The sequence below is a fragment of the Chrysemys picta genome, chromosome 1 (genome assembly GCF_011386835.1).
Source record: "Chrysemys picta bellii isolate R12L10 chromosome 1, ASM1138683v2, whole genome shotgun sequence".
NCBI classification, from domain to species: Eukaryota; Metazoa; Chordata; order Testudines; family Emydidae; genus Chrysemys; species Chrysemys picta.
Window position 1 is genome coordinate 194803341 of NC_088791.1, and position 26068 is coordinate 194829408.

The 26068-nt window shown below is 41.6% G+C and overlaps 1 protein-coding gene across 4 annotated transcripts in view; it reads right to left on the bottom strand.

Moving 5' to 3' along the window:
• The window catches only part of KCNJ6 (potassium inwardly rectifying channel subfamily J member 6), a 244588-nt gene that overhangs the window by 163372 nt on the left and 55148 nt on the right, over positions 1–26068 (bottom strand). The window lies entirely within an intron of this gene.

Sequence of the window (26068 nt, forward strand, 5' to 3'; positions counted from 1 at the left end):
CCCATTGTTCTTTTTCTGCATGGTTTTATCCTGAGATAAAGGCTCAATGTGTGCAAATAACTTCTTATGCATGCACATGGAGAGAAGAGGACCCCTCTATTCCTGTTAAAGCTACAAGCCATTGTTTCACTAGGGATCCCAGACACGAAGTAGACTTCCGTCATCATTGATGCTTTTCTTGTGATCTGATATTTACAGTGTTTGGAAATATTACACCCCATACTAGTGTGCTGAAATGAATCTTGCAGGGGAATTTGGAAGTGGAATGGCATAGGCAAACACATGCAAGCTTACTGTAGTTATGGTTGCTTAAGACATAACTAGGATTTGGAATAGCAGCAGTGATATGAATCAAGTTAGCAGGACACTGTTTAGGGAAGCTTGCAAAGCATCTGCCTGAACTGCTCTGAGCTTTATCCATTGTCAGTCTCTCATTTGCATAAGCCCTAAACCGTATCTTTCAAAATGGAAGTTTTAAATTTCTCAGCCATCAGTTATTTGAAATATTGCCTATGCAAATTTGTTAAAATATACATGAAATGAAATTCAACTAATAAATTATTAATTTTGGTAATGTCAGAACTCTTCTAGCAACCTCAAATACATTGAGTAATAAATATTAATGCTTAGAAATAGTGTGCACAATATAATATATTTCTATAACTTTTCTCTGTGTGCGTATAAATTGTAAAATGCATACAGGCATTGAAATGTATTGGCTACTATTCAAACTTGATATTTATTTGAGATAAGATTTTGATCAATATTTCCTTTTTTAATTATTAAGTTTCTGTTTAACGAGCTCCTGCGATAATGCAGAAGGGAACTGAAATGAAAGCTTTCACCATTCATTTGTAGAAAGGGGTTTTAAAATAATATTTAATGGGGATTTTCCAAGGAGCTTTTTATTTGCATATTAAAGCCAAAGTAAATAGTTACATGAAATACTGTCATGCTTTTTATAGCCTTGAGAGTATTTATTTTTAAACTTTGTCTCATAACTTTCATGTACTGCCTTCTATCACAACTAATCAAACTATAATATACTTGAAAATGACTTTATTCATTAAGGATGTTACCAATGTAGTTATAGAACTTCCTCTTATATTCTGAACCATACTGTGCATACATTGAAGCTACCAGCAAGTAATAGCCATCCTTGGTGGCATAGCTTTGTGCTCTAGGGATGAATTTGGTAGAGGGAATATTTAATGATGAAGAATGAGAGAACACAGTGTCACCACATCAGGGTGACCAGATAATTTTTTAATGGAGAAAGCTATAGGGAGAGGCTGTCCTAGATCTGATTTTGACAAATAGGGAGGAACTGGTTGAGAATCGGAAAGTGGAAGGCAGCTTAGGTGAAAGGTATCATGAAATGGTACAGTTCATGATTCTAAGGAATGGTAGGAGGGAAAACAGTACAATAAAGATAATGTATTTCAAGATGGCAGACGTTATCAAACTCAGAGAGTTGGTAGGTAAGATACCAGGGGAAGCAAGTATATGGGGAAAAACAGTTCAAGAGAGTTGGCAGTTTTTCAAAGACACTTTATTAAGGGCACAAGAGCAACTATCCCACTATGTAGGAAAGATAGGAAGTATGGCAAGAGACTATCCTGGCTTAACCAGGAGATCTTCAGTGATCTGAAAGAGTCCTACAAAAAGTGGAAACTAGGTCAAATTACAAAGGATGAATATAAAAAAATAACACAAGTATGTAGGGATAAAATTAGAAAGACCATGGCACAAAATGAGATTAAACTAGCTAGAGACATAGAGCATAACAAGAAAACATTCTACAAATACATTAGAAGCAAGAAGAAGACCAAGGACAGGGTAGACCCATTATTGAATGGGGAAGGGGGAACAAGAACAGAAAATGTGTAAATGGCAGAAGTGCTAAATGACTTTTTTGTTTCAGTTTTCACCAAAAAGGTTATTAGCAATTGGACATTTAACATAGTGAACAACAATGAAAATGACGTAGCATCACAGGCTAAAATAGGGAAAGAACAAGTTAAAAAATACTTAGGGTACATCTACACTACAGCGGGGAGTCGATTTAAGATACGCAAATTCAGCTATGTGAATAGCGTAGCTGAATTCGACGTATTGCAGCCGACTTACCCCGTTGTGAGGACGGTGGCAAAATCGACTTCTGCCGCTTTTTGTCGGCGGCGCTTACTACCACCTCCGCTGGTGGAGTTAGAGTGCCGATTCGGGGATCGATTGTCGCGTCCCGAGGGGACGCGATAAATCGATCCCCGAGAGGTCGATTTCTACCCGCCGATTCAGGCGGGTAGTATAGACCAGACCTTAGACAAGTTAGATGTCTTCAAGTCACCAGGGCCTGATGAAATACATCCTAGAATACTCAAGGAGCTGACTGAGGAGATATCTGAGCCATTAGCAATTATCTTTGAAAAATCATGGAAGATAGGAGAGGTTCCAGAGAACTGGAAAAGGGCGAATATAGTGCCAATCAATAAAAAGGGGAATAAAGACAACCTGAGGAATTATAGACCAGTCAGCTTAAGTACTCCACTCAGGAACAATCAGTTGCACATATACAAAATGGGAAATGACTGGCTAGGAAGGAGTACTGCAAAAAAGGATCTGGGGGTCATAGTAGATCACAAATATGAGTCAACTTTGTAAAACTGTTGCAAAAAAAAGCAAACATCATTCTGGGATGTATTAGCAGAAGTGTTGTAAGCAAGACACGTGAAGTCATTCTTCCAATCTACTCTACGCTGATTAGGCCTCAACTGGAGTATTGTCCAGTTCTGGGTGCCACGTTTCAGGAAAGATGAGGAAAATTGGAGAAAGTCCAGAGAAGAGCAACAAAAATTATTAGAGGTCTAGAAAATATAACTTATGAGGGAATAGGGCTGTCCCTAGGCATTCTGGGGCCCTACGCAGCCCCCTGTGGGTGTGTGTGTGTGGGGCCCCAGGCCTCCGCAGGGGCGGGGAGGGGCTGGCTTGCGGACAGGGGGGAACCGCCCCCCAGCACTCACCAGTGGCGAGGCTGGGGCTGGGTCACTGCACTTCCCGCCGCTGGTGAGTGCAGGCCCGACCCTGCTGCAGTCCTCAGGGGAGTGGGGGCGGGGTGGGGTGGGGACTTCGGGGAAGGGGTGGAGTGGGGGCGTGGCTGGGGCAGAGCAGGGGTGGGAAGAGGCGGGGCTGGGACGGAGGTCATGGGGAAGAGGCGGAGCAGGGGCTGGAGCAGCACGCAGCTGCTTAGGGCACCAGGAAATTTGGTGCCCCAAATTTCCTGGTGCCTTACGCAGCTGTGTACTTTGCATATGGGTAGGGATGGCCCTGTGAGGGAAGATTGAAAAAATTGGGTTTGTTTAGTCTGGAGAAGAGAAAACTGAGAGAGGACATAACAGTTTTCAAGTACACCTCTACCCCGATATAACGCTGACCTTGGGACCCAAAAAATCTTACCGTGTTATAGGTGAAACCGCGTTATATTGAACTTTCTTTGATCCACCGGAGCGCGCAGCCCCGCCCCCCTGGAGCACTGCTTTACTGCGTTATATCTGAATTCATGTTATATTGGGTCGTGTTATATCGGGGTAGAGGTGTACATAAAAGGTTGTTACAAGGAGGAGGGAGAAAAACTGTTCTCCTTAACCTCTGAGAATAGGAGAAGAAGCAATTGGCTTAAATTGCAGCTAGGGCAGTTTAGGTTGGACATTAGGAAAAACTTCCTAACCGTCCGAGTGGTTAAGCACTGGAATAAATTGCCCAGGGAGGTTGTGGAATCTCCATCATTGGGGATTTTTAAGAGCAGGTTAGACAAACACCTGTAGGGATGGACTAGATAATACTTAGTCCTGCCATGAGTACAGGGGACTCAACTACTTGACCTGTCAAGGTACCTTCCAGTCCTACGATTCTATGATATTAGGGGCTTTGTCTCATACATGCAACTATACCCCCATACCCCCTGAAAAAAAAGCGTTCTGATTTTTGACACTTGCTATCTGGTCACCCTACACCACATTATTCTTTTGCACTGCTACAGGAGAACTGACTGCTGCATTAAGGGAGTATTATGTTACTTTATCATATTATTCTGAAGATGGTGCTAAAAGACTGCAATCTGTTTAAATATTTCCTGTGTGTGTGTGTGGAGGGGGAGAACCTATCACATCACACAGAGTTGAAATTTTGATAGAAATAATTTTCTTCTGAATGCTATTTTAAGATATATGTGTGTGTATGTGTCTGAATATACTGGAGTGAGCCCACATTGTAATGGTTTTGTTAAATATATACTCTTTTCCACAGACTATTTTCCCTCATAGTTTTATACAGCACTTTCTTAGGATCCTGCAGTGCTCATAGATAGTGATCTCAGTGTAACTTTCACTGAGACTGCAGGATTGGGCAATAAAAAAAACACATCAGCAGCATGCTGGATTTTCAGATGGAAACAAAGCATGGTAGAATCCATAAATTGTTAATATTTGTCAAAGTTGAATAATACAAGAATTAGGAATATAGCGATCTCCTAAAGATAAGGGAAAACACAGGTGATCTCAGATACCATTGTATGACAGCTGCTGGTAAGTGCTGACTTGTTTATGGTGGCCATAGCAATGATTCCAGTAATTGGGAGATTCCATACAGAGGTTAGAGCCTCACATAGTGGAAATTGGCATAATTGCATTAACTTCAATGGTGCTATGTTGATTTCCATTTTCTGAGGATCTATCCCTGAGCTGTTTTAAAGTATATGATTGGGTGTTCACACCACTCAGGGTTAGAAGGGATTAAGGTGGCCAGGTAGGCCATCTAACTGCCCAGGCTGCACCTGGAAGAGTAGTCAGGGAACAGGGAGTTGATTAAAGGAGGCTCAGCTGGGCAGGGCCTATAATGCCCAGGAGTTGAGAACAGACAGGGCGGTGGGGAAAGAGCAGTTACTCCCTGAGAAGAGGGAGCAGTGTTTGGAGGCTGCAGGGAGATTGTCTGCAGTTAGTCTCTGGGAAGAGGGAGGAAGGAATTGATTTGGAGCTGGTACTCTCAGAGGAGGGGGGGGACCAGGAAGAGGAGGAAGCAGTTCAGGGAAGAAGCAGCGAGGGCTGAGATGGTAGAGCCCAGAATTGCTGAGCTGAGGGTCCCTGGACTGGAACCTGGAGTAGAGGGCAGGCCAGGTTCCCCTACTGGCCACTGGGGAAGTGGTACCACCAGGACAGCACAGGAGAAGACTGCCTGAGACTGTTTGCATAGAAGGACTTGGGTAGCCCCAGAAGTGGGAAACATGGATGGTTCCTGGCAGGACTGCAGGGTGAGAGGAGGATGGGAGGAACACCACCAGAAGAGGGCGAACCAACTGGCAGACCGAGTCCCCAGGATGGCCAGCAGGAGGTGCTGCTGTGGTGAGTGGACCCCGTGACACATTAATTAAACTGTTTTACTAGTCTTCTCATTTTCTTTTAAAAAGGAACTGCTGGATTAATCACAAAATACTGATATGTTGTGTCTCATTTACTGCATTAATGGACATCTCCATACATGGTTAACATTTCCTCTACCCATATTGGCTTACTGTTATTGTATGCTGAATGATGTATGACAGGCAACATAACAAGTGACAGATGGGAAAATAGTTTCTCTATTTTATTTTTGCAAATATACTCAAGATAATCTCAGACTACTTTGTCATTTGCTGTGCAAAGCCAGATATGTTGCACCAACTAAATGATGACCCTTCACTGATGTTAAAAGAAACAGGAACATTTTAAGCAAACATTTGGTAAATCTGATTGGCTAGATGCTCCTCTATGCCATGATCCATGTGTAGACTTGGCCCAGAGGTTTGAATATACTTGATAGAGCAGATCTAGAATCTTCTCTAAATGTTGCTCTCCCACAGAGACCTTTCATCACCATGGAAAACATGCATGGAAACTGGCAACCTCCTTCCCATCTACAATTGCAGATGAGCAATTCCTATGTTAAGATTTCCTAAGGCTTTCCATTATAAAATTTCTAGTAACCTCTTCTTTGAAAAGCTTGTGGCTTGCACTGTTTGCAGCAGGACTTTGAAATTTGGCAGGAGGGTAGGGTCTACCCCCGGGAGGTGCCTTTTGCTGGGCTTGTGAAAATCTGCCTAGATTTGACTGAGTTATAAACTGTTGAAAGTTACCATTTTCCATCTATTGTTTGTGTAGTGCAGCTTGTTTTAGGGAGCATGCCAACCCCACTTTCTCCCACCCTAATGTCTGATACCACTATGCATGCACTGCCCTAGTGTCTCTTCAGCATTTCATACAGAGCTCAAACTCCAGATGGGACACAGATAGGATGATGATGAAGGATTTCCCTTATGAAAGGAATGTACTTTGCGTGGAGAGCCAGGAAATCATGAGTTCTAGACTCATTTCTTGTAGAGACTGACATTAATAAGGGCGATGAAGGGTACAGAATTATTAATAACTTAGGCCTCATAATCCACTGAGAAGTTACACTAGCTGGAAATAGAACCTAGCTCTCTAATACATCAGACTCTAACCTCATCCTGTGATAAAGTGCCTGGCAGGCAGTAGCATCTAGTGCTCAGCCCACCCCATCACCTGACATGATCCGTTCAGGATTTGGAAGGGTCCAGTAGATGTATAGAGAGACCTAAGGGTCCTTGGATGAATGGTGCTTGGGGGGGAAAGGTATCCTGACACTGTACCTTTAAGGGCCCAAAACCTTGCGGAGAGGGCAGGGTTCCCTCACTCACCCAATCAACTAAGAAGGAAATGGGAGAAGGGAGCCAGCATAAAAGCTGACTCTTCCCTCACAATAGATGGATGCTGACAGGGGAAAGGCTGGCCTGCTGAACCCTCCAGATTGGAAGGCTAAATGGAGAGGGTGTTTGGCTGTGGCCAGTTGGCAAAAGCCTTGCAGTTGAGTCTATTCCAAGGCAAGAGACCTGAGACACGAATCCCACCTCAGAGAGAGGGCTGCAGGGGAGCTCCTGCTTGAATGAGGGAAGGACAGGCTATCCTAAGGCAAGAGGCCTGAGACAAGCCCAGCTCCAGCAAGAGGGCTGAGAGGGAACTTCTGTTTGGAGGAGGAAGATAATGACTGCTTGAAAGGTGACAGGCAGAGGGAGTGCTTGTAATATGGTCAAGATGCTGCAGAGAAGGGCTGGGAATGGTTTTCATAGCTGGCTAAGGAGAAGCTGTGAGGAACCACAGATCCAGGCTGGGACAGCAGAGTCCAGAGACCTGGTGAAGATGTCAATAGGTGGGGTGAAGATAGTAGCAGCTCAGAGAAACTGAAGAAGGATCAAAGGACCCCAGGAAAGGTCCCCCAGACCAAGAGGGGATGTGTTGATGTTAAAAGAGGCCAAGAAAGTAAAGTTTCAGATAGACATTGGGAGACAGGTTTGAAGGCCATTAGACTTCGAGTTTCCTATTTTTGGACTCTTCATTTTACCCTGGAAGAGGAATGGACTGAGTAGGGACCTGTCTGGAGAGCTAAGCCATGAAAAATGGCAGATCACTGCATAATTGGAACAGGTAAAGGGAGTGCTAAACTGCAAACCCCCTTGCAACACTGCACCTGATCATGCTCTGAAGACGAGAGGCATGATTAGCTACACTTTCTCTCAGAAAGAACCCGCTGGTTTTTTGTCCTTGCCCTCGTAAAGTGGGGCTTCTCATAAATAGGTAACACACTGTTTCAGTGTGTTGTGTCCTTCCTTAGTAGTTGGTTCAAGCAGGATAACAGTCTTCTTCGGGCATCTGCTAGTGTAGTTAGTTTTATAGCTCAAATGGTAGACGTCTTTGCTGCAATACTGAAGATTCAGGAATCAAATCCTGCTGCTGATGTATGATGGAGAGTTGCTACAGTCGCACATAACTGAATTTATTGTTTTTTCCCTTTAAAACAACTAGTAAATGATATACAAGAAACTATTAAAAGAAAGCTATTTAGGTTGCAAAGTCAGGCACTCAAAAGTTAGCAAATGCCATCACTTAGGTTGCCTGTGTAACCTTAATTTGGTTACCCTGTGCATACGCATTATGATAGCTTTTAATTACATGATCACATACTTTTCCCCCAGAGAACCCCTGCCTCATTCTGTGTGCAGGATGGATAAGTGAGTGAACCACTGTTGTGCAGTGAATAAGATTGTTTGTTGTAGGGCTCCTGTTTCATTTGCCCTATAAGATGGAAGGTGTGTGGAGAAAGGGCTGGTTTTGTGATTGAATTCTATCCCTGCCATAGTCTTCCTGTGTGATGCTGGGAAAGTCACTTAAACCAAAAGTTTGGTAGGTGACCACTAATTACGTGTGCTTTGTTTTCTCAGTGCCCAACTTGAGATACCTGGGGACCTATTTTCAGAAGCACTAAGCACTTGCACCTGCAGCTCATACAAATGGGAGCTGTGGCTCTCAGCACCTTTGGCAGATTTGGGTGTCAGGAGGTCTTGAATTCTAATCTTGACACTGCAGCAGATTCCCCTTGTGGCCTTAGACAAATAACTTTGGGCTAAATTCACGAAGAAACTTAGGCATGGAGATACTGAGCCCTATGGTACTTAAGGAACTAACCGAGGCAGTCTCGAAACTATTAGTGATTGTCTTTGAGAAATCAGAGGATGAGTGAGGTCCCAGAGGACTGGAAACTGACAAACATAGTACCTATGTTTAAAATGGGGAACAAGGAGGACCCAGGAAATTATAGACTGTCAGCCCAACTTCAATACCTGGAAAGATACTAGAACAAATTATGAAACAATCAGTTTGTAAGCACCTAGAGGATAATAGTGATAAGTAACAGCTAAGCCAGATTTGTCAAGAACAAATTAATGCTAAACCAAACTAATTTCCTTCTTTGACAGGGTTACTGGCCTAGTGGGTGGGGTAGGTTGACCAGACAGCAAGTGTGAAAAATCAGGAGTGTGTGTGTGTGTGTGAAATGTCTTATATAGGCACCTAAGCCTTGTCCTTATAAAATCAGACATCTGGTCACCAGAGATGGGGGGAAGCACTAGATGTGCTGTATCTTGATTTTAGTAGTGCTTTTGACACAGTTCCACATGACATTCTCAAAGCAAACTAGGGAAATGTGGTCTTGATGAAATTACTATGAGGTAGGTGCACAACTGGTTGAAGGACCAAACTCCTAGAGTAGTTACATCCTCCCAGTTTGTCAGTGAACCACTTGTATCTAGTGGGGTCCCACAGGGGTCTGTCCTGGATCCAGCACTAGTCAATAGTTTCATTAATGACTTGGATAATGGAGTGGAGAATATATTTATAAAATTTACAGACAACACCAAACTGGGAGGGGTTGCAAGTATTTTGGAGAATTGGTCTGAAATCAACAAGATGAAATTCAATAAAGACAAGTGCAAAGTTCTATGCTTGGAGCCCCAAATTTATTTATATAATGTAGCCCAATGGCTAGGGCATGCAACTGAGAGGTGGCAGATCCCAGTTAAAGTCCCTTCTCCCCCTCAGGTGGAAGGGGGACTTGAAGTGGGGGTTCAAACCACCAGCCTAGAAGTTATAAGGTGGATGATGGCACTGCCTCCACTTTCTCTCTCCCTCTATGTTTTGTGTAAGTTTGCCTATTGGGGCCCCATCTGGTAGGTGAGGTCTGAGCATGCTTACTGGATTGGGCCTCACAGACAAGTTAGGCAGAGGAAATCTACTTCTCCCTGGCTTGTTCATCACACTGGGGCTAAGGCATCTGGATGACTGGGGGGGGGGGGGTAGCAGTGCATGTGCTCTGAGGCAGAAACATAGGCACCTAAGGACATTTCAGAGCAAAAATTTTGGGGCTGAGCAAATTTAGGTGGCTACAGGGTTCGGGGCAGTTGAATGGAGGTTTTGTGAATCCCAGTCAGGCCTAATTCTGGGATTAGGTCCCTAAAGTGGCAGTTTCCCTCTCTGTAAAACAGGGATAATAGTCTCCTATCTTGAAAGGGAGTTTGTCAAATTCATTAATGTTTGTGAAGCACTTAGAGACTATTAGGAGAACCCTCCAGGAGGAAACTTAATAAGCACAAGAGGCTATATTAAGTTTGCAAGGGAAACCTTAATTCCGGTATTTCCTAACTTTTGAGTGGTTGACTTCTGAACCTTATTAAGTCTTTGACATAATTTTGTGTGTGTAATATACATGCCTATGAATGTTTCCATACTGATATCATACATCCCTTTTGCCAGTGTAAATTTTGCTCTGTTCTGAAATCTGAGAAGGTCTCAGGCCAGGGTAAATTTACTATTCCTCCACTGCACCGCTGTAATAAATCAGTAGTTCAATAAATAATGAATAACTTTAAATAATGAAAGCATGTTTTTAAGAGATGCTTTCTGTATCTCAGAAACAACTTTATTTTAAACTGAAAGTTTTTAGGCCTTTAATCCTTACTGTATGGATTATTGCCTCTGGGTGTTTTAGGGGGAAAAATAAACCACAGAATAACTGAACTGTTTGTTAAAGTGGTTAATGCACATGGGCAATAATTTGTCAATAACAAAAAAGAATCCCCAAGGATTTTTAGTAGATGAGTTTCATGTGCATGCACAGCACCTCTATATATTGGGTCAGTATTTCACAGACCAAGAATAATTTACATGCCAGTGTAAACTATAATATCTCCAAACAGGCAACCACTATAAATGGATTCTAAGCGATGTGAATCAATAACAGACACTCCTGGTAGCTTTCCTAGTATTGGTGGTAGATCAGAACTAAGGCATCACATGTGGTGTTCTGTTCTCACTTTCCTGACAAGGAATGATTGCTACTGTACACCCCATGTAAATTTTTGGAATTGGTCTGACAAGACTCTCAAAGTTTGCCATTGAAACTCTTGTCACAGTATTGTATAGACTTATATAGGAACACGAGTTTAGCGCTGGTGGGAAAACAAGAGTTTTTTTTCCTTTTGCAATTTTTTTTGGATGTCTTGAAATTTGTTTTTCTTCTGCATCAGAACAATGTGACACTTTAAAAATTTTGTGAGGCTAGAATCTCTTGTGGTTTTTTTCCAGTCAGGGCACTTGCCTGGACTGTAGGAGACCCAGGTTCAAGTCCCTGATTTGGAGCAGCAACTTGAAACCTGGTCTCATATCCCAGCTGAATGCTGCAGCCACTAGGCTATAGAATCAGTCTCTCGCTGACCCTATGAATATTTAATTATTTGACGTGGAACAGCTGCAACAGGAGAGACTGAGAGAAAGACTAACTGTAGTCTGGTGGTTAGGGCACTCTGTAACAGGCAGAGCAGGGACTAGAATCTGGGTCTTATATCCCAATTGAGTGCCTTAGCCACCAGGTGATTGGCTACTCTAGTCTTTTTCTCGGTCAGCCTCCCATTCTGCACTTGAGAGCTTTGTTCAAACTTACACATTTCTGTGAAAACTTTCAGTTTCAACAAATCGGTATTTTTCTGACAGTGTTTCATCAAAAAATTCCCAACCAGCTCTATGTTAGATCCTCAGAGTTTGTCACCTGTGAAAACAAACTTTACAAGTCCTTATGTAGGCAAGCTGCCCCCATTGACTTCATGGCCGACTGTTAGGAGTAGGAAGAATGTGACACCGTGGTTTTCCCCAATGGTATATCTCAGCAGAGTTGTGAGGATTAACTAGTTAACGTTTTGTAAAGTATCAAGTGTCTTTCCTGGGGAGGTAGAAATTATGGGATGCTTTGCCAAGGAGAAAATAGTCCATCTTGCAGCCTTGCATTCTTTTCCTCCAGGTCTATGATTTGCTACTGTGCAATCCTGCTTTCATTCATTTAACTTATTTGAAACAGCTCCCATTCAAGTTATTAATAGTTTCCTTGATCTGTTTACTTTAATAGAGCTGATCAGTCCCTTCCTTTCCACACACTCATGGTGCTATACAATCTTTGCTATCCCCTTTCCTTTCGGTCTGTCTTTTCCCTTTTGGGGTTACCAGCTGTTCTCTGTATTTGATTTTGAATCTCTCAGAGCTCCATGACTGGACTTCTCACCCTATGTTATCTTCCTGCAGGATCTCATTAAATCCTGTAGGTTCTATTACTGCTTTTCAATTATAACACCTAAATAATTATCTCTGTTCAGTTCTAGAGCCATTTTTCTCTTCCTGGATGTCTCTGACACCTCAAACTCAACATTGCTACAAGTGGGTTTATTTTCCTCCCAAGCCCTCTCCTTACCCCCAGTTCTGTATCACTGTGAACACAAGTTCCATGATGGCTGTCCCCAAAGCTTATAATTTTAGTGTAATCCTTTGAGTTCTCATTCCTTCTCCCCCATCCCTTCCTTTGAGTTTCTCTACTTGCTAAGACACTATCCCATGATCTGGTTATTTCTTTCATCTAATAACATAATTAACAAATTGAGAAAAGCTGTTGTCAAGCGTATTCTGTCCCCTGCATGCCCCATTCTGCCTGTGCCCCTCTTCTTTCTCTGCACTGGATTCCTCTCTCCATTAAATTCAAGCTTCTCCTTCTTGCTTTCAAAAGTACCCCATAACTTTGACCCTGAGTATACTCTGCGCTTTCCTTCATCTTGTTATCTTAAGACACCTTCTGTCGTGATGCCCCTTATATGTGAAACAGCCCATCAGTCAATGTGCTGTCCACTAAGAGTCATCCCTCTTCTCAGTATTCCAACCTTACTGATCACTAGTCATCCTGTGCTTATTCCTTATTGCATTATTTTTTTCTCCTGCCTTAGGACTGTGAACCCTTCAGGGCAGGGACTTTAATTATTTGTTATATGTTGCCTGTTGTACAGCCCACTGTAAGCTGATGGTGATGTGTATAATTGTAATATAGGCATGAAAAGGAATAGGAAACATTTAAATGCTGTATTCTAACTTATCATTGGGTGCAGTGAGAACTGCCTAGTATGTCTTTATGGGATAGTAGCTTGCTAAACCACAGAGCAAATACTGTAAATTCCTTAGTGCATCTGTGTGTGTGTGAAGGGGGCTGAGGGAGTGGGAAATCAAAGCAAAATTTACCTTGACTTTTTTTCCACAATAGTCTAGAAATTTGGCTGAGATGGGCTAATATTAAAAAATTAAACCACACTGTCACACACTTCCCACACCTCGGAGCAACAGATTTTAACCATAAGATACAGTGCTTAGTATCTGACTACAGCACTTTCACGGTGCCAAGAAATGGGTGGAAATGGTATCAACACCTTGCTTTAAAAACCTTGTAAGCAAAGATTTAAAAAAAATGTATATTTGGAACTCAAACTGCGATTTACACTGACAGTTTCAGTGGTAAGCAATTCCATTGTTTCACTGCCCACTTGAGAGGTGTTTAGCTCTTAGCTTTACCTCAGGCTATAACCCATCTCAAGCAGACTAAACCAATGGGAGCTGTAGCCATCTTTTAGGCAACACTGCCTTTTTATCTTCTGCTCTCCTCCCTCATCCTTAAGAGGGAGAAATAATAGAAATGCTGTAAGCTTCTTTCTTTCAACCCTCCCCTCCATAGCTTTCTGGTCTATTATAGTTCCTTAGACTTATAAATGCCAGTCTTTCTCTCAGCCTCCCCCTACCAGACTCTGCTGTTTCGGTTCGCTAACATCTCTTGCTATATATAGCCAATTTGTCTAACTGAGGAGGGGAAAAAATCCTTTACTTTCTGTAGGGAATACCAGCAAAGCAGCAAATATCACCATGGCAACAAGCCTCTCAATCCATCAGTCTTCTGCAGTATCTAATACATAATCTGTGAGGCGGAGATTCAGCTGAAAATTAACATGACATATGTCACTGCAGGATTTAGTACCCCTTCCTCATGACCTTAATTAGCTTGCCGTTTTCTAATTTCTAATAAAAATTCTATTTTATTTTGTTACCCTGAAGAAGAAAATGTGCTATTTGCCTTCGTTAAAATGCAACTTCTGACTATTTTCTCCACAAACATGCCATAAAATGGAAGTTTCTATAGTAACACATGATGCAGACTTAATTTGAAATTATAATCTCTCACCAAAGATGAGGGTATTTCCCTCTCTTCCCCCGCCCCACTCCCAGTGAGATTTCTTTTTAAACTCTGTAACTTTGCCACAGAGGTACACCTCTCTTCTGTTCTAGTGGCATGTTTGAAAATAGTTCCTCATTTTAGAAAGAAGCTGGATTTAATGGCACTGTTGAAATTTAAAATATACATTTTCAAGCAATCATTTTCCTTATACATGAGCATCATGAATTCTGTATAATTCATCAGGTTTGGGCCTCATCTTGTGCTTAAATAATTTTAATTATCACTACTACTGTATTTCAGAATGTTCAGAAAAGATAATTGTGTATTCAAAGGAAACAAGACTTACAAAGGTTACAGTTGACTATTGAGATGATTAAAGCAGAATGCATTTTTAAAATCTAATTGACTTTTCACCTCTCATGCTGTTTGTTTAAGGTTTGAATTTCACTTAGCTTGGCAAAGAAATTAGACTGCACTGTTCAGCTTTTGTTTCTACTGAAGCTCTATGAAAATTTCACATTCAGTCCTGGAATGGAGATTCCCTATTTATGTAGTGCCTTTAAAGAGCCAGCAGCAGGACAGGTGCATTTCCCAACTGCTGAATGGGAGATCTACACTGAATTTTTTTTCCCAGGGATTTGGTGGTGTGGGACGGGGGAGAAGGCAGCTTACTTTCCAACTGCACCTGCCAAAATGGGAGCTGAGGGAGTGAGGCAACTGGTTGGCACATGAGTTTCCTAGCAAGAGGGAAGGGGCCAGCCACTTGCCTCCAAAGTCACTGGAATGTTCAGGGTGGACATTGTAAGCCGTTGCAAATGGTGCATGTTAAATAGTTTTTATGACCATGTTTTATGGTTTGGACTCTTTGGTGGTATCTGACTGCAATGGGATTTTCAATGAGCATCCTTTCATTGATTTCTATGGACTTTGGGTCAGGCATATTTTGTCCACAATTTTCATTCAGTTGATTATTTGTAATTTGCTATTCAAGCTTTGTAATTGGTCACACAAGGCACACGGTTACATTCCTATTCTGACTGTATGACTTTAAACTTTATAAGTTACTTACACCCCAAATACATGTTTGAAAATTAAATGATCATCAATTATGGACTCCATACTTGTACTTCAATAGCATTTGTATGGAGCTGTGCAAATGTTCATGAACAGTGAATAACAAAGGTGGTGCAAATAGTGTGACTCAAAACCTGCTTCCTAATTCAATAAACTGTTTGCAAACAGGTTTTTATACTATTCAACCAGCTCTATTCAACAATCAATTTACTTTCTTCAAATGAGGAGAAATCAAATGTATCAGTTTATAAATTCAAGTTGCATCGCAATTTTGTGTTAAAAGATCCCTAGCTGAGGCTTCATTTTCATCAGCAGATATATGATGATAAAAAATATCAAACCATTGCATATTCAAATGGCAAAATGCAAACCAGAGTATATTACAGTAGAGGCATAAAATTAATGAGCAAAGAAGACATCAAGCTTTGCATAGCTGTTGTGCATTTGCACGCCCACCCTCGCTAAAGAAGGTAATTTAACAGTACCTGGTAATTAAGGCCCTAATACGGCAACTGACTCCATGCAAGTGGACCCCTGTGTCCACAGTAAAATCAGTGACACTACACATAAGCACAGGTGTCTGCCTATACAGAGTTACATGCAGAATTGGAATCTATAAGCCTACTCAAGGACAACAGAAACACATTCAGGCTAATGCACAAGGCCATTTGTCCCCTTTGCACATCAGTAGCCAGCTCACCATATAGGGGGTGAGGAGAGCAGGGGGCGGGGGGGAAGGGAGGGAGGAAGATTTGAGCCAAAGCCCACTGAAGTCAGTGCGAATTTTTCTATTGACTTTAGAGGTGCTTAGATCAGGTTTTAATGAACAAATCTTTAAAGAATTTGTGTGGATAAAAGACATTTCAGTCAAGCAAATCTAGTGGTACAGGTCCTACAAATAAGAAATATTCAGCCACAGATTAATACAACAGCAAGAATTATTTGGGTCTTACATACTGGCTGGTAATACACCCCTAAATAGAAAATTGGCACACGTACAACCCCCCCCCCCCAAGCTCTTAACATTTTGAGCAATAGCCCCTAGGAACCAGTTGACTTGATAGGAATACTCTAGCTAGTCCTTTCCTGACCTACAAAAGAGCAATTATAGGGGAAATGTGAACTCCAAATACCATTTTATGTTTTTGTAGATTTGGTGGGACCAACCTTTACCCAGCTAGCCAAATAAAGAGGCAAACAGATCAATAAAACAGCATCCCAAATGTTCCAAACTGTGGTATCTGTTCTCTGAACTAAACTGAAATGTGCTGTTTCTAAGGACAAGTAATTGTGCTATTTTTTTGTCCCTTTGATGTAGTTAGATTAGAAAACCCTGCATGACATATGACATGATCCCATTATATTAGTTCCTAGGAGTGATAGAGGAAATCTACTGTATATAATAGCTGGCTCAGCTTGACAATGATAAACATGTCAGGCTGTGACAATCATTCTGTTTCTTATGAATGAAATGAAGATGTGATTTTTAAATGTCATGATTTGGGTGCATAATTTTCTCAGTATCAATCATCTACAATAACTGTAGTAGGATATGGCCTCATACAGCTTTATGTATTATCTGTGAGCTCTATGATTATGGTAGGTGAGTTGGAAGTATGTGATTATACAGGCCAAATATGCGGAGGGGTTCTGCTAAATGCAAATATCTTAGGGTGACCTCAGTGAACGTACATAAATACAGAAAATTGTTCCTTGTCTTGTATTCTGGGTTATAAAGAGAGCTGGCAAGAAAATGGAAATCCATTCCCACAAAAATGTGGTGGTTTTGAAAAAAATTCTGTGCCGAATTGGACCAAAAAATAAAAAATGCAACATTTGTCACAGGAAAGGATTTAAAAAAAAATCCATTTTAGGAGAGCAGACATAAAAGTTAGAAAGAGAAACTGAGAAGAGCCTTCCAGACAACCAGTCAGGGAGCTGCCATTTCCATATTCCTCATGGAAAATTGAATATTTTTGGCAAATTGAAATTTTCCTGCAGAAAATCAGCTTTTCTCTCTATCTCTAGCAGGCAGACTTATATTTTTGGTGTTGGTGCCCCTGAAATCTCATTATTTTTCTTAGTGGATGCATGTCAGTATAGCACAGGACAGGGAGAGAACAGAATTCTGTGGTACCCAATAGGTCAGAGCCATGGTGTAGTTAGTGATCACTACTCTAAATACAGCTCGTGAGGAAGGATTCAAACAACCTCTCTCAGGCAGGATAACAGTATCTTACGACTGAGCTTATGTATGCTGTGGCGAGGTTTTAAGAGCAGGAGACTCTTATTTCTGTTTCCCCATGCATAAATAGTCCACCCTGGCCTGAAACCTGATTTGGGATTTTGGTTGTGGACAGATGTGCTTGGTGACAGATATTGGCTGTGTCCTTAATAAGCTTGCTTACGAAAGGTAGATTTGACACTGGCAAGGTCCACTGCATCTAGGAGGGGTTTCTTCAGAGAGAGGTAGAATAAAGAATGAGTTTAGATGGGAAGTAGAATTACTTTTTTGAATGAGGCATCTGGAGAGGAGGGTGGTAAGGTTTTGTGCATTTGTGTATGGTTTTACCTCTTTTCCTCATGTGTGTCGCCTTCTTCAAAGAAGGATGAAAGCCCCTTGCAGTGAGTAGTACTAGATTCTGCTGTGGGCTTCAGACACTCTAGTTGAAGTGATTTGCTACCCTAAATAACTCCCGTAAGTATATTTTGGTGGTCGCTATGGAGGCAGAGAAGAGGGATCTCTTGGCATGTAATATAGCCTAGGTAGAAGTCCATAGAAACTTTGTTTTAAACTGTCTGCTTCAGGCCAAGAATTGTTTTGCTATTGGTCAATCATGTGTCCACCATGGTCCACCTTAATCAAGGCATCTGAAAACCATAGCTACCTGTATTTGCAACTGGGAGAAAGGGGCTATGTGTGAGCCACTGTGGTGGTGGCTAGTGTATGTTTTATAATGTTTCATGGGCGCCATAGCTCCTCAGTCTGTTCAGCCATTGTCTTGAGCATCCTTTGGAATTTGGTGGGGTCCATAAGCCTTTGGAGTTTAATTGTAATTGCCTGGGAGTCACATTGCTTTAGACATGGGGAAGCTCTGACCAGTGCTGGCATAAATTGATACTGTGTCCAACACAGAGGCTGGATTATGATATTCTGTAGTCTAAAGATATAGAAAGATGGGAAGAGCCATACTGGATCTGACTAGTGATCATTTAGGTGTGTATTCTGACAGTGGCTAGTACCAGGTGCTGAAGACAGAGGTGCAAAAATCTCTAAAATGGGCTGTTATGGAATAATCTCTTCAAGGGGAAGTTTCTCCCTAGTCTCTAGTAATTAGAGGTTTTATCCCCTTACGTGTGAAACTTTATATCCCTTCCAAAACCTCTTTTATAAAATCTGTATTATGAAACTGGATATTCATATATACCATCCATTCCTTATTAGACTTCTGTTAAACGCTAACATTCTCTCTCCCTCTCGGCAATGAGTTCCATAGGCTAACGGTGTGTTGTGAGAAATAGCATTTCCTCTTATCTGTTTTAAATTCACTGCCTTTCAGTTACATTGCATGTCCCCCTTGTACTCATTGTCAGGAAGGGTGGACTAGAAGTGCCCAGGTCTAAGGTGTAGTTATCTGGGCTGGACTGAAATGACCTGTGAGAGTCCTAAAGTGGGGGGAGAGGGAATGTGTGTGTGTGTGTGGTGTTTTTTTTTTTTTTTTTTTTTTTTTGTCTCGTCAATGTGGATGCTGAAGTCTTCCAGGGTGAATCTGGGGAACTACACCTCTGGCCCCAGCAACATCTGTCATTTTCTTTAATGAAAATAAGAGTTTTTCTGGAGTGCATAGAGAAGTAGAAAGTCCATGTTGGTTTTGGCTTTCATTCAACAGACTGACAAGAACTCGGAAAGCGAGCAGTGCTGCCCCAGTGCCCAGAGCCTCCTAGTTAAAGGCATAGGCCCCCTCAGAAGCAGCTCCTGGTTGTGTCAGGACTGCATGCTCAAGCTCTGCAGCTGCTCCTATGCTGGGAGGGGGGAGAAAAGCAGTATTTCTAAACACTTCATATATGTGGATTTTGTTGTTGGTGGTAAATTGCCAATTAGGGAAGTAAGCCCTCCGTGCTTGTTTTTACAGCTGCATGAGCGCATTTTCTTCTGAGAGGGCCTTGATGTTTTTCACCAGCTCTCAAATCTGTGTATGTGGATGTTTAATTAAGAGAAATAATTGTGAATTATGAAAAATTGGAGTGAGTTCAGAGAAGAGCCACCAAAATGACGAAGAGATTGAAGGGACTGAATGATGAGGCAAGATTAAAAGAATTTAATGTGTGGTTTAGCTCACATTATTAAAGGGGCCAAATACCTTCATACATCTGAAGAGTGTAATCATGAAGGAGAGGAATTATTTAGTGTGACGTGGGGGGGTATAATTTAGTAATAAGAGGCAGAAACTAAGAAAGGGAAAACTTAGGCTATATATCAGGAAAAAGTTACATAAAATGTGACATTGGGCTGTTGAAGAGCCTCTCTGTGGAACTGGCATAGCTAGAGATTTTTAAAATTCTCCACTTTTTAGAGCTTTATTCAGGCTAAAGGAAGCAAATCATTGGCAAAGGAGATGGACTGCATGTTCTAATAGGTCTTTTCCATCTCCCACTTATGGTTTTTTATAGCTTTTTAAACTTTTGGTGTTTTTTCTATTTCTCTTCTTTATAATATATACAATTTTAAAATAAAGGTAAAAGGAAAGATGTCTTTTAAAAAGTTGGAAGATCCAGCATTTTGAGTGGGGATAGCTGGCTGTCTATAACTAGCATAGTTTGAGTGAATAAAAGGTGTTTAGTCCCCATGAGATATTGTAACTTGTGAGTATTGCTGTAGTGTATAGTACCTCCTATCCCGTGCTGAATGCCTAATGTTAGAGGAGCAGCCAGATGGAAGATTGTGATGAGAGGATAGTCTAACCTAATGATTGAATTGATTGCAGATTACAGGATTTTTAAAAATTAGCCACTAAATGTAGCCTGGCAAAACCCACCTCCCTTTGGCAGGAGTATAAAATAATTCAGACTTGACCCTGTTCTGATAGAGTGGAATATTTATCCTTCTCATCAAATCCTTTAGCTCTTACTTTTCTATGAGAAGACTTTCCAGTCATTGATTCTACAGGGTTTTGCAACTTAACTTCACTCAAAGTCTAGGATTTTTAAAATCCAATAGTTATATAGCACTACCTTATGAATAGCTGTTCTCTTCTACCTCAAATACAATTATTTCAGGATCACTCTTCCCTTAAACGTTCCCCAGCTTTGTGTGTTCATCATGCCATGGTTACATCCTAGAACTGAAATCCATTAGTTTATCTGTTCGATGGCTCAATAAACCGGCTAACAGGTCAGACAGGTTTGTATAGCTTTCAGAAACACTGATCCTTTCCTGCACCATTTCACTGTTGTCATCTGCTCAGTGTGAAGACAATTGATCAGTGCTTGAGTCATTTTTAAATTCCTTTCTTCTCCTGAGTGAATACCAGCTTACTGCTTTTTTCTGTGTAGTGGTTCTTTTTCAGAATTGCAGAGCACTCACAACTCCAATAGAAGTATATGTGGAGGGAGGTGCAGGGGCTCAGTATCTCTGGAAAATTTAAGCGGATAAGAAATATTACATAAAAAAAAAACCAAAATAAAACCAACCAACTGCCCTCCCCATACATTAACAGAACATTATTAAGATTGCAAAATCAAATGGTGAAAAGTTAGAATATACCACAATTAAGGATGCCGGTGCAACCTTAATTTGTCCCCCTTGTGTGTATGCATTATGATACAATCTTTAATTACATGATTACATAAAAAATTTTTCTCACAGCCCCACTGCCTCATTCAGTGTACAGGACAGACAGTGCTCACTTAATGGGCAGCTATTCAATATTTTGTTTTCTCCTCATTGTTCAATGTGTGGTCCCAGGCCTTATTTACTGTACACTATCTAAACCCTGCTCTGAAGACAGAATTAATAATTTCTTCCTGGGCTTCTCTGGTGCTCATCACTATGGCTTCACAAATATTAGTTTATTTTCACAACAACCTGTTAAATGAATGGGATGGGTTGTACCCATCCCTGGCTAAATTTCTGTGGATTTTCACACGTTATAAGCTTTTGAAAAAGCACAGGGATTAAGGAAAAAAGTATCCACTAATTTTGGGTACCCAGGGGACTTGATTTTTTTCCGGAGCACTTAGTATTCTATAGAACTTAATAAAAAGCAAAAGACCCATTGACTTCAGTTGCAATAGTGAGTGCTCAGCACTTCTGCAAATCAGACCCGAGGGTCTGAAGTTGGCAACTGAAAAAATGAAGGATGTACAATTAGTGATCACTGGTGAAAAGTTTGGCTTAAGTGTCTTGCCCAGCATCACACAGGAACCTGAGGCAAAGGCAGGGATAGAATCCAATTCTTCAGGGCAGAATTCAACTGCCTTAACCATGAGACCAATCTTTCTCTTCCTGTAATCTCCTACCTTGCTTTTCACGCACATTGCAACTTCTACAACAAATGAAACAAGGGTCCTACAGACAATAGCCTCTGTCACTACACTACCAGAATAGGTCCATCCTGTGCAATGAATGAGGTAGGCCTCTTGGGGGAGGGGAATGGTACTTTATCAGGGGTCGGCAACCTTTCAGAAGTGGTGTGCCGAGTCTTCATTTATTCACTCTAATAAATTTCGTGTGCCAGTAATACATTTTAACATTTTTAGAAGGCCTCTTTCTATAAGTCTATAATATATAACTAAACTATTGTATGTAAAGTAAATAACATTTTTAAAATGTTTAAGAAGCTTCATTTAAAATTAAATTAAAATGCAGAGACCCCCAGACCGGTGGCCAGGATCTGGGCAGTGTGAGTGCCACTGAAAATCGGCTTGTGTGCCACCTTTGGCACACATGCCATAGGTTGCCTATCCCTGTATTATATGATGTAATTAAAGATTGTGTCATAATATATAAGCACAAGGGATCTGATTTAAAGTGACATGGGCAACCTTAATTCTGGTATTTCCTAACTTTTGCGTTCTTGCCACTTTTCAGCTTTAATAGTGTTCTTTAAATATAATGTGTCGCTTCCCAGGCTTTGCTTTAAAAAAAAAAACTGAAAAAATTGAATCCTAAGGTATCATATTGATACTCACATGGGTCATTAGGAGGGTTGTAATCTTTAGATCCACCATGCCTACCTCTGCCACTTGAATGGAGTAACTGATAGCAACAGTAGGTTGCATTCTCTATGCACCAGCACTAGAAGTAAATGGGACAGTTTGCCAGTGGGTTCACAGATATTTGCTGACAACAGAGTAATGGTGAGACTCAGGAAGCTTGGGTTCCAGTCCAAGCTCTAGAGGGGAGTGTGCTCTAATGGGCACAGACTCTTCCCCTTTGCCTCCAAACTAGAGAACTTCTGCCCTATCCCTCCAAGTCTCTGTCCCAGTCCTAGCTCCTCAACTCAGTCCCATTCTTCTCATCTAGCCAGTTCCAGTTTCCACTCTTCATGCTTCTTGTCCCATTCTCCTTGACCAGCCATTCCAAGTTTCCCCCTTGTCCCCAGTCCATATTCCCAGTTCCCACCCTCCTGACTCCTCATCTGATCTCTCTCTCTCTCTCTCTCATATCCCACTAGCCTCCAGTCCCCCCTCCCTCCTGGCCCATATTCCCTGGCTCCCGGTCCCAGTCTCCTTCTCTGATTTCAGTCACCCCCAACCCACTGCATTTGTACCAGGAAGCTTCCTCTTCCATGTGTCCAAGTGTCAGCAGGGTGTGTATTTAGAGTACAAAGACAGACAGTCTCCCTGCTTTCAGTTCCTGTCCCTGGACCACCACAGCTCACAGTAGTCCAGAGCTGCAATTTCAAGGAAAATCCTGTGCAAACCTGGTCTGGCGCATACTCAATGCAGATGGAATCTTCAGAGAATTTAGCTGCAAAAGTCTGCAAGTCTCTGAGCGTGTGCAAACAGTGAGTTTTTCAAAGGCTTATAACTTGTCCAAATTTGTGCGGATTTTCAAGGGGAAGGCAAAAGGTGCATCCCTGAGACAAAGGCCATGCCCTTGCAAATTTCAAATCCCTGCTTCAGAACATGGGGGGGCTCTAGAGTTTTTCAACGAAAAAGTCACCAGAATTTTTAACATGGGCAGATCAAAATATTTTTTATCTAAAAATAACTGAACCATTTTGACTTAAATAAATACATTAAAAAAGTATATCAGCCTAACGCAGACACCTGGCATGGAAAATTTTAGCTCAACTGGTTAAAGTGTGGCAAAGTTATAAGCAACTGAGAACTGGGTCGTACAATGGGATGTGTTGGCCAACTTTAATATTAGGTGGTGCTATGAGCCCCACCCATAATCATTGTTTCTCTTTAGGCAAATGGAAATGACTACTTTCACTTAGAATTCAGTTCTTGGCCAGCCTGCCTTTAGTTCTTTTGAGTTTATTTTTCTCAATGTTTTCTCATCTTGGCAAGGTAGAATTAAGTATTGTCCACTCTGACAGCTGAGTTTCGTAAGGCCCAGCTCATGGAGTCATATGATTATGTGGCATGGTCAACATTCATTTAAACAGTAAGTTTCTGTCCCTCACAGTTGTGGAGAAAAGCTTGAAATTGTGAACCTGAAAGGCTTAAAACCATAAGGGAAACAAACAAACTCCAACTATTTTAAAATATAATATGATGGTGGGCTGGATCAAGATTTTTTGCATGGTAGGCATCAGCAATACTGTATTAACAGTTTCCTGATTAAGGCAAGTCTTTGTTTCCTCAGTGTTATTTCTCATTATAGCTATAAACTCAGTCCTGCTATCCTTTTGTTAATGCTGTTCATATTTGTATAGAGGCAAGAGAGCTCTTTGCTTTATTGCATAATGAACTTCTATTTTAGAATTTCATTCTCCTCACAAAACTCAACCTTTGTCATGAAGAAGAGATTGTATTTTCATTTTATTACAATTGTATTGTCCTCTCTGTTCTTTTCTATTCATTACATGCATCAGGCTAATCTCATCTGAAAGAAAAAATATATATTGAAACACAGGCTTTTATTTGTTTTAAGTTTTAATTTGCCCAAAGAGATTTAATCTTGAAATGAACTCTATCAAACTGTATATGCAGGATCAAATCAATAGTGATTCATTTAATAGAACCCCCTATTCACCGCAGTGGCTTGGTATCCACTGTGAAACTAAATTTCTGTAATTAGCTGTTATAACAGGGCCCTTTCCTTGCTGGAATAAGAAGAGAGCCTGCAAACACATTTTATGGGAAACCAAGATTAATATTCTGTCACCTGAATGACAGACTTCTCTAATTATTCTCCTGTTAATAAACCATGATGAAAAGGTGAACAATGTACCTTGGAACTGGATATATTGGAAAGAAATGGAGCTAAACCTCTTTAGGCACAGACTAATAGCTCAGTTGAATTAGCCTTCTAAATGTCTTATTCGTAGATTTCAAGGCCCAACGGAACCACTGTGATCATCTAGTCCAGGGGTCGGCAACGTTCGGCACGCGGCTCGCCAGGGTAAGCACCCTAGCAGGCTAGGCCAGTTTATTTACCTGCTGATGTGGCAGGTTCGGCCGATCGCGGCCCCCACTGGCTGCGGTTCACCGTCCCGGGCCAATGGGGGCAGCGGGAAGCTGCGGCCAGCACATCCCTCAGCCCACGCCGCTTCCCGCCGCCCCCATTGGCTCGGGACGGCGAACCGCGGCGAGTGGGGGCCGCAATTGGCTGAACCTGCCACGTCAGCAGGTAAATAAACTGGCCTGGCCTGCTAGGGTGCTTACCCTGGCAAGCTGCGTGCCAAACGTTGCCGACCCCTGATCTAGTCTGAGCTCCTGTATAACACAAGCCATAGAACTTCCCCCCCCAAAACTTCCTTAGAGTTTCTGCAATTTCATTTTGCAAAGTAAAAATCTGTTAAGTTATACAATCACAGTTTCTGACTAAATAATGTGACATATCAGTATTCAAATGTCACATGAGAAGTCGTACTTTGTACAGTTCATCATAATGCTTAGGAATACTTTTTGAGACCCATGATTCTCTTAACTGGGTTTTTTGTTGGGGAGATCTGCTAGTCCTGTAAAATAGGAATAGATACTTAGGACCAGTTCTTCAAAGGGCTTCTACTTGTGTACATGCAAATTATTTACACAAGTGATTTTGCGCACACTGAAGATAGCATTTATGCACACACAACCCGTCTGTAAAAGGTATTCTGATTATCTGAATAGCATGGAATTCATGGATTTTGTTCATATAATTGGGAGTTCAGATAATCAAGAAGGCAGGAGCCATTCTGCCATTCAGCAGCGAGGTGGCCTCCTCCCACAGCTGAGGGCTCAACCTCCTCCTCGCAGTCCTGACCATGCCTTTCTGCACTGCCTTGCTTGCTCACTCCCATGACAGCAGGGCTGCAGAAGGCTCCCTGTACTGCCGTAGGGCCAGTGACACCTGATTCCCGCAGGCACAAGGTGCAGGGAGGAGGCTGTGGTCCTGGTGGGGCAGAGCAGACACATCAGCCTTTGACCATTCTTTTTAATGACCCATTTGGTCCACTCAGGGGAGTGTGTTGCCCAGCTACCCAAGTCCCTTAGTCATCCCTGAGACCAAACGTAATCTTTTCCCCCTCACTGGGTAGCCATGCATAGTATAGAGGGAAACTGAGGCACACATAGGCTCATAAAAATATTACAAAAAACTCCCACTTCGTCACAGTAGTTTCAGATCACTTAATCTGGAAAATTGTAACCTGGATCAACTTTCAAGTGCAGACAAATCCTAAGAGAATTGTTTCCTTTTTTTGTAAAACTGTATCTTAGCATTAGCCAGACAGAGTAAAATATTGTCTCCCTTTTAAAATTCACTTATTTAAACTCTCCTAGACTGATGCATTGGACAAGCTTTCAGGGAAAAAATAGTCAGTTTCCAGGATCTTCCTTTAATTTCTCCCAGTTCTATTGGGAAATA